Source organism: Prinia subflava, chromosome 1, assembly GCF_021018805.1.
Source record: "Prinia subflava isolate CZ2003 ecotype Zambia chromosome 1, Cam_Psub_1.2, whole genome shotgun sequence".
Taxonomy (NCBI): domain Eukaryota; kingdom Metazoa; phylum Chordata; class Aves; order Passeriformes; family Cisticolidae; genus Prinia; species Prinia subflava.
The window spans coordinates 41,449,389-41,460,342 of NC_086247.1; the positions used below are offsets into that span (position 1 = coordinate 41,449,389).

Below are 10,954 nucleotides of genomic sequence, written 5' to 3' on the forward strand. Positions count from 1 at the left end.
ACAAAAGTAATACAGTTTTTTAAAACCCATTTATTCATATAATCAGGCATAAGCACTTACTTATGCTAACTGTGGAAACCTCAAATGTAATACATAGCCCAAATGAATTCCAGATCAGTGCATGCTTCAGTGTTTCATGTTCTCTCTTGCACATGCCTAGTGAAAGCCTGCCACTCTGCAACAGAGGAAGGAATTACTACAACAGAACCAAAGACAGACTTTGCCAAAAACTATACTTTTTTTGATATGAGGCAGAATAAGCTGAATGTTTCACGCAACGGACAGGTTTGCATCCCACTGTCTAGCAGCAGTTATTCTAATCATGTTTCACAGCACCATCAGAGCCATGGAAATATGAACAAATCACAGTAACATTCTCCATAAGCTGCACTGAAACAAATGACACTCCCTTCAGCCAGTTTACCTTCCACCATTATGGGAAAGGATTAGTTCACCTTTCAGCTATAAACTTGAGTTAGTTACATGTTCACCATACTGACTTCCCAAAAATTTTTAATGTTATCATGTCAATCTCGCATCTACGTAAAAATGTGTATTTCAGTGCATAAAAAAATCTCTTGCTGCTGACTACTCAAAGTGCATTAACCTAGGAAGCCTTGAGATTGCCACACACACCAAAACACTCCTTTCAGTACAGACCTTACTGATTAGAAAACGAAATACCCAAAACTCAACAGACATTTCACAGACAGCGGCATTTCTGCAGAAACGTTTCCAACTTTTACTTTCATCACTATTAGCAAGTTATTTCCTACACACGTACCATGCCCATTGCCCCTGCTGAAACTACCACATTCACTGAAACTGACTGAGCTCCTAGTGAAACATCAGAGCTTGGCTGTAAAACTGTGTAAAAACTTTAATTCTATGCTGCTTTCATGTTAGAATACAACATGCATCAAGGTCACTGTAACAGATTGCAGTTTTCAGGCTCATAGAGAAGACACAGGAAATCAGTAAGAGCAAACTTAATTAAACAGTGTCTAAAGTTCTACCTTCTCCCAAACCTGCCCAGAATTCACATCTCTATTCCCTGCATTTCAAAGTCAAGTCTTTTCGCAGGTAAGGGAAGGCAGGCAGCTTAGCTTAAACGCTATCACTGCTGGAAGGTGAGCAGAACTCGTTCTTTGCAGTGTGACAAGTCTGCTCTGAGCTCTCCGAGTTTTCAGCTGGAGATTACAGCCCCATGGGCCTCTTCCTTTGAAGTGGAGTTCCTCTGAGAGCAGAATTAGTCCCCTGCCTGCAACCTGTCTTCCACACACTGAAATAAATTAGACTCAACTTTTCGTTTCATTGCCATGTCAAGTATCGCAATAAATATCCACAGGCTAAAAGCAAACAAACAAGGCTGAACAAACCATAACCTCACAGCAAGAACATCTCAAAGAAAAACACCAGGCAGGGCACAAGAAAGTTCAGGGCATAAAAATCAAAACTCCGGGTTCACTATCTGAATCCATAAGCGCGTATGAAAGGCTAACACGCATCTTGCCTCTCTCCCACAAGAAGCATTGATGGAAAGCAATTAAGGGACTCTACAATTTAGTTACAGCTCAGCAAAGAGGAGAAGGCATTTTACATTATGAAATGCCTATAAGAAGGCATCATCTCTTATAGTTGCAGAAGTGGCAAGCGCTGGGACCCCGAGCTTCCTTCCCGGCTATGCACCGGAGCACCGCACTAGCGGGATGCCCGCGGCGGACTCCGGCGGAGTTGGAGCGGGGCTCCCCTGCAATCCCGGCCACCAATCCCCCCACCCCAACCCCCCAGAACTGCTGCTGGCGCTGCCGACCATCCTGCTTCCGAACTGGGAGGAAGCCACAGGCAGCTGCACAAAAAAAAAAAAAAAAGTCACTCGAGACGAAGGGAACGCAGCGAAAAGGAACCAAGCGCTTACTTGCCTATTACAGCACCGCCGGACGACCTCCTCGCAGCTGTGAAACGCTGTGCCGCTCGTCCTCCTCCCACCGCTCCGTGCTAGTTCCAAAATAATTCCTCCGGGCGCCGGCACATCCCCGGGCTCAGCCGAGGAGCGCAGGGAGCCCGGCCGCCTCGCCCCCCCGCCCGGTGCCCATGGTGTCAGCCACAGCCCCGGCAACTCGCGCTCCTTCCCGCCGGCGCTACCTCGGGGCGGCCGCCGGCTAACACGGCATCGCACCCCGGCCGCCGCCGCCGGCTCGGGCTCCGCCGCCGCGCCGAGGGGGAGCGTGGGGCTCCCCGCGCCCTTCCCGGAGACGGAGCGGGGGCGCCGGGCGGGGGCGTGCGGGGAGCAGCGCCGCCCCTCCGCGGCGGGAGCGGCCAGGCGAGGCGCGGCCAGGCGAGGAGGGGAGGCGAGGCGGCGCGGCGCCGCCACCGCGGCCGCAGCCAGGCGCGGCGATGCCGGCCCCGCCCGGGACCCCCGCCCGCCCCTCCGCCGCTCCCGGGGCGCTCCGTAACGCCGCCCCGCTGCCGGCGCCACCAGATCCGGTGACGCGCAGCCCTCCCCCGGGCCGGCCCCCGTACCGGAGAGGGGCGAGCGGGCGGCGAGGCGGGAGCGGCTTCCCACGGGCGGCGGGAGGGTGAGCTGGGACCACCGGGTGAGCGCGACCCGCGGCGCGCAGGGACAGCGCGGTCCCGGGCGCGGAGCCGGAGCTGCCGGGCCGCCCGGGGGAGGCGGTGTTTCCCCGGGCCGCGGGAGAGCCCGGAGCCCGCGGAGCTCTCACCGCTCCTAGGGACATGCGGGTGTCCGCTCACCCCGTGCCCGGCAAGAAAGTTATCCGCTCCCCTCCTGCCTCACCGAGCCTCTGCTTTTGCTCAGCTGCCCGGGCTGCCCTTTCTGCCAGCTGTGTGGCTGGATTTCGGCTGGCCGCTTGCCAGAGAGAACGTACATCGACACCCCCCCCACCCCCCCCACCACGTTGGGAAGAAATTTGGTGTCGGTTCTATCACTTTGCCTGGTTGGCTCGGCGCGGCAGCGGCGCTGCCTTCTCCCCGCCCGTCTCCCAGCCTCTGACCCGGAGCACGGCTCTGCGGCGCCCACCGCCACCGGCGCGCAGCCAGCGCCGCTCCTGCGGGCTGCCTCGGACAAGGAGGGGGCCCCAAGGGAGCAAAAGGAGTGCGGGACAAGCTGCCCTGTGCCTCCCGAAAGCCCTGAGCGATCCTCGCCCTCCTGTTCCGCACGCCCGTGCTTCCAGCAGCGCGCACGGCGCCCTGCCGGAGATCGCCCGCAGGCACGGCCCTCCCCGTCGGACAGCGCTGCAATGACGCTCTAACGCAGCTATCAGTCACTCGCACGGGCACACCCAGAGATATAATGCATATATATGTATGCACATGTATGAACACACCCCCACACGCACAGGCGGCCGCCGCGGGGAAGCCGCATCTCCCCGTGGACGGCGCCGCCAAAAGTCGACCTGGCACGGCGAAGGCAGGAGGAGAATTAACGCAGCAGGAAAAAGCAGCAGGAGAGAGCCCGAGGGGAGCCGCCACCGGAGCCGTCCCTGGGCGCCCCGCTCCCCGCGGCGATGCCGCCAGCCGGGCTCGCCGCCCGCCGGCGCTGCCGGGAGCTGCGGGCAGGGAGCCCCGCGGAGCCTCCGCGACCCCTTGGCGCGGGGGAGAGCCCGGCTGTCGTGGGGCTTTTGCTAAACTGGGAGTGAGGGGAGCAGCAGTGGTCTCACCCGCGTCCTCTAGGGTCCCTTCCCTTGGGAATGTTTCTCTGCAGTTAGGCTGAGGAGGTCGGAGGGATGGTCACAATTAAAAGTCTGCTTAAAGGAGATTGAGCTTTGCTTTTCTGTAGCTCCTCCGACAGCCCTTTCCCCTTCTACTTCATTCTTGTCTTGACAAGTGGTTTTCACGGGCATCTTATAGTTAAAGACTTTTCTTCAACCAAGGTTGCACAAACAAAAATGTTTCTGTTCCTTATGCACTCCTTTTATAAATATTACCTTCAGTGATGTGCAGTGAGCTGTTGAGGGTGGGAAAGGATTTAAAAAGACAGCTTCATGCAAGCTTCATTCAAAGCTAAGAGAGTTGCTGTGCATAATAAAGCTGTTGGGTTGATAAATGCATTAGAAAATGCAGTGATAAGTTTCATGGCTAATTGAAGAGATTTGTACTTTAGTTCTGGTCTTGAGATACAGATCTTTATCTTCCCTTGTTTCTTAGTATTGAATTGATGTCAACAGAGTTCTTGATAGCTACAAACTAACCAAGCTATTTGTCCTGTCGTGGCTCGACTGAAAGATTGAATAGGTTGAACTGACAGTTCTCCTGACAAGACTGAAAAAATAAATTATTACAACTATACATATATGAGGGCTGGGATGATTGAAATACATGTCTGAGAACTGAAATAAGTGAAATGTAATGAACCAAAAACTAATCAAAGACAGAAGTAAAATGGAACTCTAACCCTCTTTCATCAAGCCCTGCTGAGAAAGTCAACACCCAAGAGAGAAGTTTTTAAACAAAGTGGAAACAAATAATGTTTTATGATCTTTTAATTACTTTGTCTAGAGTCAGTCCAACACTCAAATTCCAACAGGGACAACCTCCTCAGTTTTCACTATAAAAGTCACCTATAGATTAATTGGTACATATCCTTTTCCCCCATCTGCAGGAAGATCTGTCATCTTTCATGGAGACCTCTGGCTTCATTCTTTGTGTGATGATGAAGAGTGAATAGCTGAAGCAAGCAAGAAAGTTTTGTTTCGCAAGAAGAAGCAGTTATATTTTAGTGCAGTATCTTTCAAACTATCCATACGATTATTAAAATACATGTATGCTGCAAATTTCATTACCACTAAGAATATGCTGAAGAAGAAGTCTGCCAAACCAGGTGAAAAAAATGTACAGTATTTTTTTATAATTATCGAATACGTTGTATGAAATAAGTGTGCATTCCTGTTTTATACACAATTAGAAGGTTACACTTGTATTTTTGCTTCAGGCAGCACATACACAACATAAGATTTTTACATATGCAGAAATCAGATGTCAGGTAAACTTAAGATGTAGTCAACAACATGAAGCAATCTATAGTCAGAGCGGGTGAGCCAGAGTTGGTTTTGTGTAGTATGGAGAATGTTAATTAAGAAATTTCACATAATAAGCTGATGGTAATCTGGGTTCTGTTTTATATTCTTCAGCTTCAGCAGCCTGGCACCACTCAAGTCACCAACAAGGATGAAGTGAGAAAGGAGGAACAGCATTTAAAAAGGAAGAAATAGAGTCTAAGCATAAAGATAAATTGTCATTGTTTAAAATATATGAGAATGAAAGGATGAATTTTTCCCACCAAGCGAGTGAGTGACACCCTTGGTAAAACTGTATTGACTATCTGCAAGAGATCATTTGTCTTCTTTTGTCTTTGTAAAATTACTACAGCATCCTTTTTTTTTTTTTCTTCTGAAAGCATAGCTCACTTTGTTTGTGGACAGGGACTCTGACATTTGGCAGCCAAACACTTGAGCATATGTCTTTCACACATAAGCCTCACTCTGAAAGTGCTGGGAAATAAAGAGCAGAGAACTCAGTCTTTGAAAAACTGCATGGGAAAAGAAACTACCTGTCGCAGTGGACAAGTAACATGAATATATAAGAAAGATGTTAAGATGCTTTGGGAAATAGAGAATGTTTTTTGTCCAACATCACTGCAACGTTAGATTTTCCATTCCTCTAGCAGTTCCTACCATCTCTGGGAACACATCATGGCTGATGGGTTATTAATTGACTCTGTGAGAAGAGAATAATCTATTTTCAATATCCACTTCCGGAAAAGATAGCAGTCAGAGTAGCAAATGTAACACTATCAAGGACAGGTGTCACACTATAGAAAGCAGATCACAAGATCATCTATAGGCACCTTGGTACTTCCTGTATCAAGGTGCAAATGAGGAGAACATTCCCAATTTATGATGTTATAAGGGTTTGTGTTTTTTTTGATTTCCATTCACAGATTGATAACAATCCACTAAATTATGTCAAAAAAATCTGTGAACATATTCCCTTTTTTTCCTCTAACAATTAGTATAAACTCAGCTTCACAGAAATACTCCATTTACCAGTATCTGGCACCCTTATATAAAATAATGTGTCATTTGTCACCATGGCTTGTAATCTGAAAATATGACTGGGGAAATGATGGAGACCAAAATAGCCTTTTACAGTCTGTAGGTGGCCAAAAAATTCTGCAGCTATATTCCATAATATTCCTTGCTGCCATGATTTATTTCTCAAGAGCTCTCGTCAATCCACTTAAAACTCTCACTCATATAGGCCCAAAGAGAGACATGGGGGTTTGTTCAAATTGTGACAAAATATAGTTATACATTAAAATCCCTCTTTTTACATGTAAACAGGATATTAGCAATTCCATAAATTCTACATGAATTTTTACTTTGAAATTCTGGGCTTTTCAAATCATCTTAAGGCTTGGAGAATTTAAACCCATATAAATTGAAACCTAACAGGAGAGAATCTCAAGCGAAACTGGGAAATTCTTACTCTTAATATCATTCCTTAATCCTAAATTTTACATGCAGCCTGTATATGATGTTCAGTACTGTTATTATTTATGGTAGTCCATAAATGGCTTGCATCTCATTAATGGGTATTTTTAACTTAGAAGAGAATTTGGATAAAATTTTAACAAAGGATTATAACTGCTCTCAGGGAAATTAGCAGCATTATCTGCCTTGGTAATTAATTTATTAAAATCAACTATCACAAATTAAAAGAGACAAGTAACAAATCATAGACTATAAATAGTAGGATCTAAGAAAATTATCTATTATCTTTTTCTGGTTTATTCTAAACAAAAATTATCTTTGCATTCTCAAAATTATCCTATTTCTTCACCAAAAGGAGACAAAATTCCTCTATGCGTATTTAAAAATCAATTGTACACATTGCAGAGTTTGAATTTTTTTTTCCATTTGGAAGAAAAATAACTCATAAAAATATCATTTGAAAATAACTAATGTACATTCTGTAGGATTTATAAATGTCCATAGGAAAACTAAAATATAAAATATTACTAAGGATGGGAAAGAATTTATTTCTGTTATCTTCACAAGTATTGAAATATCGGAAAAAGATGAGACAGCGCAATTCAAATCTGGGATGTGATCTTCAGATAATTTAATTGTTTAAAGCTTTTTGAAATGTATGTGGATTTATACAGCAACTATAGTTTATAAAAATGATTGGTATGTTCCTGGTATTAAAGATCATTTGTATATACTTGAGGCAATTTTTGTGGATGGAAGTCTCAGCTCCAGAGTTGAAGCCACTTTGCAAAGTGTGGCTTAGGTACACAATTTCTCCCTTTCCAGCTAATCCCTTGCAGATGAGCATTAGGTCACGGTCTGCCCAGCACCTCCAACCTGGCCCAGGAGTGTGCCTGTGGGAGGATGAAGAGAGCAAGGACTATTTAATCAGTAAATGCTTTCAGATGGCTCAGGGTTTTTTCACATTTGCACCTCCCAGGGAGAAGAGATAAAAAGAAGCTGCTTCCACGGCTGCCAAAGAAGTGGAGGGGTGGTTCTGCCTATGGATGAATGAGGCAAGCCTTTCCACCCTGAAGCTACCACAGCATCCCTCCAAACCTTCAATAGAAAGGACAGCTTCTTCAGCTCAGATTTTTCTCCTCAGATCCACAACAGCAGTGTGGTGCTCTGTGAATGAATTCAGTGTTTGCTGTAAATGCAAGAAATGGTAGCTGTACTGCAGAGAAGGGGATGGAGGTGGGGAACATGCTAGTGTGTGTATGCTGAACACTGTGCTGATACTCAGTGCATATGAAAAAGTAAGAACCTGGCCTACTTGGACAGTCCTGTAAAAGCTAAGTGGTTTTCTGTCACAATACATGAGGGTTCTATGCATGACCTGCACCTAACCTTAGGGAAACCATCTGCGCTCTGGTAGCTCCACCATTTTCTGTTGTTTCTTGCAGAAACGGACTCCAGATCAGAACTGTGCGACTTCGCTGCATGAATGAGTCAAATACTCCAGATACTTTGCTGCTGAATAAGTAGGAATTGCTTTTCCATCAGTCTTGAAGTTTGGGGGGTTTTCCTGCCTCTCCCACCCATGGATGAACAGCTGTGAAATAGCTCCCAACATCCCTGTGTGCCTCTCCCACCACTCTTGATGCCGTCTGCTGAGCATGGACATGGTTCTTACTCACACAGCTCCCGATAGTCCAGTCTTGCAGAGCTCTGTGGTGCTGGTCTTTGCTCAGCCCTCACCTCATGTTGCACAGCACTTTCTTCTCAGCACAGCCTGTCTCTGCCTTTAGGCCATCTTGGTTAGCTGTCTGTCAGAAAGGATACAGTTTGCTGCCTCAGTGTTTTTCCATGGTTTCTAGGGACCAAAATGGAGATGAAGGAGAATAATAGAAATACAATTAAAAGCACACTTTTGGTTTGTTTGTAGTTTTTCTTTTTAAGCAGTCTAGTTTTAGTCAGAGTATATTAATGTCAACTTCCCTGCTTCAGCCTGACACCAATTATGTAACTAGCAGAGCTTTGTATGGGTCCTATATCCATTCCTTGGGAGCAGCACACTTGGAGATGACTCTGCCTGGATGTGCTGCTCCAGAATTACAGCTGAAGGATCTGTAGGATGTACACTGACGGACGTCCTCCTGCAGGATGTCAGGGTGCTGCGAGGCTCAGTGGTCCCTGGGGACCAGGCTGGTGTAGTGACACAGTCAGGTCCAAGATCAAGCTGGGAAAAAAGGCTCAGAGATCAAGATCTAGTGTCCTCAGGGCCCTTGTGGGTGATTCAAATAGAAAACACAGTTCACAAGTACTGCACCTCTTTACTTCTGAAGTAAATCTACTCCCAGACATCCCTATCATGAAGGTTTCCTGTTCTGTAGATGTGTGTGCCAGATTATCTCTCATTACAAAAACATGAAGGCACCAACACGAAGCTTCAGCTCTGATACAGCATTTCCCAAGAGCTGTTGATTCCAAGGCAAAGCAAGCCCTTGTGCAATTCCAGCACTGTTTTGCTCACAGAAAGAACTACCCACAGCCTCCCATTCAGAAGTCATGAACAGAGATTTTTGTTGTTTTTTCTTTTTAATTAGCATAAGAAATGCACTATTTTTTTCTAATTTTTATACAGGGCAGAACATTTTTTTCACGGTACCTTTGCAGTGTTCCTGCTGAGAGGCATTTAGCAGCAATGAAACCTAGGAATGAATTTGGATTATCCACATCTACATGTATTTTACAGTAATAATCTCTCTTCCAAGTGTTAACTCTCTGTAAGTATTATATATATATATTATTTTTTTTACAGAAATTAAATAAGGGATGGAATAAATGTGGTGGGTTTTTGTAAGTTATGGGTGAGATCTGCTAAAACTGACAATGACATCTGCATCCTCTGAGTCCTATATCAGTGCTCTGGTCTTGCTGTTTACATTATCCTCCCCTTTCCTGGAGGAAACTTCCCTCTCCCAGGCAATTGCAGGAAAGCTTTGCAGACAGGAAAGAAACAAAATTAATGTAGTATATATAAATTTGACCTAACATTTTAGCAATGCCTTTTAAAAGGAGGAAAAATAAATGCAGAATTGCAAAAAAAAATTTCAAAAAATATTGCACAATTATAGCCTTAAAATCCTGATTGATAGTGCTTAATAGTGCTTAATAGTGATTAATATCACTTAATGATTGATAGTGATTAATAATCCATTTTCTCTAGAAACAACATACAACCTTTTTTCTGTCCTTGATGACATGAAAGTTGTTCAGATGATCAATTTCTATCTGAATCTCAATTTGAAAGCTGAATTTTGTAAATTTTCCTGGTCTTTGCCCAGTAGATATTCATTAGCTCGTAAAGGCACTTCTCTTTCTTTTGCTACAAATGTATGTTAAAAAGTAATTAATTTATTTTCTTCAGTATATATTTAATTATTTTATTAGACTATGTTATCATAATGAAAGTTGACTGAGAAAAGAACTAAGTTCTAGTCAAATAAACCAAATTAAATTATTTATTTATTTCAAAAGAGTAAATTTGCTCTTAAGTATATTCTGAATCTGTTTCTCCCTTAGTAATACCTATCAAAAATGATCTTGTATTATTCGCAGATGTGATTAAAATAGCCATAATTTAATATGTACTCAAATATTAATTGCAGCTTGCTCATGATGAAAACAAACCACTTGTCAGGATGTAATAGCTGAACACTGTAGTTTTTATAGGTTAATTAGCCTTCAACATGGGTCTCAGCTTTAAAAACAAGGAGAAGAGTAGGCATGCATCTCAAAGCATCTGATTTTTCATTGCACATTTTGCTTGGAGACTAAGTATAAATGGGTCACAGATCTATCACAAAGTTATTAAATCTTTAGGAAAACTCACTATGGGTAGGTTTGCACGGCTATGAAATAAATATAAATTCCTGGTTTTTTTCAAAGTGGCAGTAGTCAGTGAGTTGGATTTTGGTGAACTATTGTGAATGCTTTAAAGAAATGTTAACTCTGTCTTTTACCTAATTTTAAAGGCAAAGATTGAGTTAAGATTTGGGGTTAACATTTGTTTCCCACTTTTGATTAATAGCTCGTAAAAGAAACAGAAATAAAACCACAGAATTTGCATGAAGTTTGGTAAAAAGCTAGCAGAGTTTTAAATATATACAATGCATGCATTTTAGAAATTAAGTATTTTTGGCATTATTAAATTATATAGGCCAAGAAATGGGGAGAAAGTACGTTTTATTTGGTAGGAAGTGCTGTGGTGTTGATAAAATATCTCAAAATTTTCCAGAGACATAAAAAATTCAGAAAAGCTGCCTTAACACCTCCTTAACATCAGTGGAAAAGTTAATAATGTTTTCTTCTTTAATTCAGTATAGTGAATTTTTTCCTATCAAGATAAAAATTTAAATACTCTTTGTTCTGATAATATCCCTTTGTTTTGAGGCTTA

At 43.8% G+C, this 10,954-nt stretch overlaps 1 protein-coding gene across 4 annotated transcripts in view; it reads right to left on the reverse strand.

Annotated features, from left to right (window-relative positions):
• The window catches only part of SNTG1 (syntrophin gamma 1), a 321,667-nt gene extending 319,606 nt beyond the window's left edge, over positions 1 to 2,061 (reverse strand). For 2 of the 4 annotated variants that reach the window (XM_063394382.1, XM_063394328.1), the window contains exon 1: positions 1,923 to 2,061. The gene's annotated coding sequence lies outside the window, so the exon portion shown is untranslated. Of the gene's footprint in view, positions 1 to 1,918 lie in introns of all 4 variants that reach the window. The other 2 variants (XM_063394391.1, XM_063394336.1) reach the window with 1 other exon arrangement.
• Positions 2,062 to 10,954: the final 8,893 nt, after the last annotated feature.